Source organism: Oscarella lobularis, chromosome 17, assembly GCF_947507565.1.
Source record: "Oscarella lobularis chromosome 17, ooOscLobu1.1, whole genome shotgun sequence".
NCBI classification, from domain to species: domain Eukaryota; kingdom Metazoa; phylum Porifera; class Homoscleromorpha; order Homosclerophorida; family Oscarellidae; genus Oscarella; species Oscarella lobularis.
The window spans coordinates 2,195,227-2,201,181 of record NC_089191.1 but is presented as its reverse complement, the minus strand read 5'-3'; the positions used below and the strand labels follow the sequence as shown (position 1 = coordinate 2,201,181).

The following is a 5,955-nucleotide window of genomic DNA, read 5'->3' as shown; positions in this document are numbered from 1 at the left end:
CTAAGGGCCTGAAGATAAAGTTGAGGGCCTAAACTCCGATTCTAAGGACCTGAAGATAAAGTTGAGAGACTAAACTTTGATTCTAAGGACCTGAAGATAAAGTTGAGGGCCTAAACTTTGATTCTAGGGACCTGAAGATAAAGTTGAGGGCCTAGACTTTGATTCTAAAGACCTGAAGATAAAGTTGATGGCCTAAACTTTGATTCTAAGAGCATGAAGATAAAGTTGAGGGCTTAAACTTTTATTCTAAGGGCCTGAAGATAAAGTTGAGGTCCTAGACTTTGATTCTAAGGACCTGAAGATAAAGTTGAGGGCCTAAACTCTGATTCTAAGGCCCTGAAGATAAAGTTGAGAGACTAAACTTTGATTCTAAGACCCTGAAGATAAAGTTGAAGGCCCAAACAATGATTCTAAGGGCTTGAAGATAAAGGTCATGGCCAAAACTCTGATTCTAAGGACCTGAAGATAAAGTTGAGGGCCTAAACTTTGATCCTAAGGGCCTGAAGATAAAGTTGAGGGCCTAAACTCCGATTCTAAGGACCTGAAGATAAAGTTGAGAGACTAAACTTTGATTCTAAGGACCTGAAGATAAAGTTGAGGGCCTAAACTTTGATTCTAGGGACCTGAAGATAAAGTTGAGGGCCTAGACTTTGATTCTAAAGACTTGAAGATAAAGTTGATGGCCTAAACTTTGATTCTAAGAGCATGAAGATAAAGTTGAGGGCTTAAACTTTTATTCTAAGGGCCTGAAGATAAAGTTGAGGTCCTAGACTTTGATTCTAAGGACCTGAAGATAAAGTTGAGGGCCTAAACTCTGATTCTAAGGCCCTGAAGATAAAGTTGAGAGACTAAACTTTGATTCTAAGACCCTGAAGATAAAGTTGAAGGCCCAAACAATGATTCTAAGGGCTTGAAGATAAAGGTCATGGCCAAAACTCTGATTCTAAGGACCTGAAGATAAAGTTGAGGGCCTAAACTTTGATCCTAAGGGCCTGAAGATAAAGTTGAGGGCTTAAACTCCGATTCTAAGGACCTCAAGATAAAGTTGAGAGACTAAACTTTGATTCTAAGGACCTGAAGATAAAGTTGAGGGCCTAAACTTTGATTCTAGGGACCTGAAGATAAAGTTGAGGGCCTAGACTTTGATTCTAAAGACCTGAAGATAAAGTTGATGGCCTAAACTTTGATTCTAAGAGCCTGAAGATAAAGTTGAGGGCCTAAACTTTTATTCTAAGGGCCTGAAGATAAAGTTGAGGACCTAGACTTTGATTCTAAGGACCTGAAGATAAAGTTGAGGGCCTAAACTCTGATTATAAGGCCCTGAAGATAAAGTTGAGAGACTAAACTTTGATTCTAAGACCCTGAAGATAAAGTTGAAGGCCCAAACATTGATTCTAAGGGCCTGAAGATAAAGGTCATGGCCAAAACTCTGATTCTAAGGACCTGAAGATAAAGATGAGGGCCTAAACTTTGATCCTAAGGGCCTGAAGATAAAGTTGAGGGCCTGAACTCCGATTCTAAGGACCTGAAGATAAAGTTGAGAGACTAAACTTTGATTCTAAGGACCTGAAGATAAAGTTGAGGGCCTAGACTTTGATTCTAAGGCCCTGAAGATAAAGTTCAGGGCCTAAACTCTAATTCTAAGACCCTGAAGATAAAGTGGAAGGCCCAAACATTGATTCTAAGGGCCTGAAGATAAAGGTCACGGCAAAAACTCCGATTCTAAGGACCTGAAGATAAAGTTGAGAGACTAAACTTTGATTCTAAGGACCTGAAGAAAAAGTTGAGGGTCTAAACTTTGATTCTAGGGACCTGAAGATGAAGTTGAGGGCCTAAACTTTGATTCTAGGGACCTGAAGATAAAGTTGAGGGCCTAGACTTTGATTCTAAAGACCCTGAAGATAAAGTTGAAGGCCCAAACAATGATTCTAAGGGCTTGAAGATAAAGGTCATGGCCAAAACTCTGATTCTAAGGACCTGAAGATAAAGTTGAGGGCCTAAACTTTTATTCTAAGGGCCTGAAGATAAAGTTGAGGTCCTAGACTTTGATTCTAAGGACCTGAAGATAAAGTTGAGGGCCTAAACTCTGATTCTAAGGCCCTGAAGATAAAGTTGAGAGACTAAACTTTGATTCTAAGACCCTGAAGATAAAGTTGAAGGCCCAAACATTGATTCTAAGGGCTTGAAGATAAAGGTCATGGCCAAAACTCTGATTCTAAGAACCTGAAGATAAAGTTGAGGGCCTAAACTTTGATCCTAAGGGCCTGAAGATAAAGTTGAGGGCCTAAACTCCAATTCTAAGGACCTGAAGATAAAGTTGAGAGACTAAACTTTGATTCTAAGGACCTGAAGATAAAGTTGAGGGAATAAACTTTGATTCTAAGAGCCTGAAAATAAAGTTGAGGGCTTAATCTTTGATTCTAAGGACCTGAAGATAAAGTTGAGGGCCTAAACTTTTATTCTAAGGAGCTAAAGATAAAGTTGAGGGCCTAAACTCTAATTCTAAGACCCTGAAGATAAAGTTCAAGGCCCAAACATTGATTCTAAGGGCCTGAAGATAAAGGTCATGGCCAAAACTCTGATTCCAAGGACCTGAAGATAAAGTTGAGGGTCTAAACTTTGATTCTAAGGGCTTGAAGATAAAGTTGAGGGCCCAAACTCCGATTCTAAGGACCTGAAGATAAAGTTGAGAGACTAAACTTTGATTCTAAGGACCTGAAGATAAAGTTGAGGGCCTAAACTTTGATTCTAGGGATCTGAAGATAAAGTTGAGAGAATAAACTTTGATTCTAAGACCCTGAAGATAAAGTTGAAGGCCCAAACATTGATTCTAAGGGCCTGAAGATAAAGGTCATGGCCAAAACTCTGATTCTAAGAACCTGAAGATAAAGTTGAGGGCCTAAACTTTGATCCTAAGGGCCTGAAGATAAAGTTGAGGGCCTAAACTCCAATTCTAAGGACCTGAAGATAAAGTTGAGAGACTAAACTTTGATTCTAAGGACCTGAAGATAAAGTTGAGGGCCTAAACTTTGATTCTAGGGACCTGAAGATAAAGTTGAGGGCCTAGACTTTGATTCTAAAGACCTGAAGATAAAGTTGATGCCCTAAACTTTGATTCTAAGAGCCTGAAGATAAAGTTGAGGGTCTAAACTTTTATTCTAAGGGCCTGAAGATAAAGTTGAGGTCCTAGACTTTGATTCTAAGGACCTGAAGATAAAGTTGAGGGCCTAAACTCTGATTCTAAGGCCCTGAAGATAAAGTTGAGAGACTAAACTTTGATTCTAAGACCCTGAAGATAAAGTTGAAGGCCCAAACATTGATTCTAAGGGCCTGAAGATAAAGGTCATGGCCAAAACTCTGATTCTAAGGACCTGAAGATAAAGTTGAGGGCCTAAACTTTGATCCAAAGGGCCTGAAGATAAAGTTGAGGGCCTAAACTCCGATTCTAAGGCCCTGAAGATAAAGTTGAGAGACTAAACTTTGATTCTAAGGACCTGAAGATGAAGTTGAGGGCCTAAATTTTGATTCACCTGAAGATAAAGTTGAGGGCCTAAACTCTGATTCTAAGGCCCTGAAGATAAAGTTGAACGCGTAAACTTTGATTCTAAGGACCTGAAGATAAAGTTGAGAGACTAAACTTTGATTATAAGGACCTGAAGATAAAGTTGAGTGCCTAAACTTTGATTCTAGGGACTTCAAGATAAAGTTGAGGGCTTAGACTTTGATTCTAAGGACCTGAAGATAAAGTTGATGGCCTAAACTTTGATTCTAAGGGCCTCAAGATAAAGGTCATGGCCAAAACTCTGATTCTAAGGACCTGAAGATAAAGTTGAGGGCCTAAACTTTGATTCTAAGAGCCTGAAGATAAAGTTGAGGGCCTAAACTTTGATTCTAAGGTCCTGAAGAGAAATTAGAAGGCCCAAACTTTGATTCTAAGGGTCTGAAGTTAAAGTTCAGAGGCAAAACTTTGATTCTAAGGACCTGAAGATAAAGTTGATAGCCTAAACTTTTATTCTAAGGCCCTGAAGATAAAGTTGAGGGCCTAAACTCTAATTCTAAGACCCTGAAGTTAAAGTTAAAGTTGAAGGCCCAAACATTGATTCTAAGGGCCTGAAGATAAAGGTCATGGCCAAAACTCTGATTCTAAGGACCTGAAGATAAAGTTGAGGGCCTAAACTTTGATTCTAAGGGCCTGAAGATAAAGTTGAGGGCCTAAACTCCGATTCTAAGGACTTGAAGATAAAGTTGAGAGACTAAACTTTGATTCTAAGGACCTGAAGATAAAGTTGAGGGCCTAAACTCTGATTCTAAGGCCCTGAAGATAAACTTGAGGGCCTAGACTTTGATTCTAAGGCCCTGAAGATAAAGTTGAAGGCCCAAACTTTGATTCTAAGGGTCTGAAGTTAAAGTTCAGGGCCAAAACTCTGATTCTAAGGACCTGAAGATAAAGTTGAGGGCCTAGACTTTGATTCTAAGGACCAGAAGATAAAGTTGATGGCCTAAACTTTTATGCTAAGGCCCTGAAGATAAAGTTGAGGGCCTAAACTCTAATTCTAAGACCCTGAAGATAAAGTTGAAGGCCCAAACATTGATTCTAAGAGCCTGAAGATAAAGGTCATGGCCAAAACTCTGATTCTAAGGACCTGAAGATAAAGTTGAGGGCCTAAACTTTGATTCTAAGAGCCTGAAGATAAAGTTGAGGGCCTAAACTTTGATGCTAAGGACCTGAAGATAAAGTTGAGAGCCTAAACTTTTATGCTAAGGACCTGAAGATAAAGTTGAGAGACTAAACTTTTATTCTTAGGCCCTGAAGATAAAGTTGAGGGCCTAAACTTTGATTCTAAGGCCCTGAAGAGAAATTTGAAGGCCCAAACTTTGATTCTAAGGGCCTGAAGATAAAGGTCATGGCCAAAACTCTGATTCTAAGGACCTGAAGATAAAGTTGAGGGCCTAAACTTTGATTCTAAGGACCTGAAGATAAAGTTGAGGGCCTAAACTTTGATTCTAAGGACCTGAAGATGAAGTTGAGGGCCTAGACTTTCTGAACAAATTCTCCCAGGACAAATTGTCCCTAGACAAATTGTCCCAGGACCAAATGTCCCAGGACAATTGTCCCCAAGACAACTCTACCTACATCACATACCTTTGCCCCCTCGATAGTCATCCTCCCTTCTGATTGCCTTCCCTTCCAATCCTCCTCTTCCCACTCGCATCCGTTGCTCGTATCATTCTTCCTTACGCTCTTACACATCTATAAAACGAATTAGAGACCCCTCAATAACTAAAACTCTACCTACATCACATACCATCGATCCCTTGATATTCCTTCTCCTCCCTGCCTGCTTGCTCCTCTTCTCCCTCGCGCCCCATCTCCTTGTCATTGTTCCTCCCATCCCTATGCCCCTAAGAAAACTAATTAGATATATTTAACACAATTAGGAACCATTATATACCTATCAGTATTGACTCTGCCCTAACATTGCCCCTATACACATTAACAAAGCCACACAACTCATAAACAATTGCACGGCACTTATCTGACATCCTCCAGAAACCCCCTGTTTACAAAAAGGAAGAAGGCAAAAGGCAAAGGGAAAAGGCAAAAGACAAAGGGAGAAGGCAAAAGGCAAAGGGAAAAGGCAAAAGGCAAAGGGAAAAGGCAAAAGGCAAAGGGAGAAGGCAAAAGGCAAAGGGAAAAGGCAAAAGGCAAAGGGAGAAGGCAAAAGGCAAAGGGAGAAGGCAAAAGGCAAAGGGAGAAGGCAAAAGGCAAAGGGAAAAGGCAAAAGGCAAAGGGAAAAGGCAAAAGGCAAAGGGAGAAGGCAAAAGGCAAAGGGAAAAGGCAAAAGGCAAAGGGAGAAGGCAAAAGGCAAAGGGAGAAGGCAAAAGGCAAAGGGAGAAGGCAAAAGGCAAAGGGAGAAGGCAAAAGGCAAAGGAAAAAGGAAAAAGGCAAAGGGA

The 5,955-nt window shown here is 40.4% G+C and overlaps 1 long non-coding RNA gene across 1 annotated transcript; it reads right to left on the bottom strand.

The window, feature by feature from the left end:
• Positions 1-5,064: 5,064 nt before the first annotated feature.
• Positions 5,065-5,567, bottom strand: LOC136197168 (uncharacterized). Its single transcript, XR_010672475.1, has 3 exons — positions 5,454-5,567; positions 5,307-5,403; positions 5,065-5,251 (listed from the first exon to the last, which is right to left on the bottom strand). It is a non-coding gene; the product is annotated as an uncharacterized lncRNA (long non-coding RNA).
• Between the last annotated feature and the right edge of the window lie 388 nt (positions 5,568-5,955).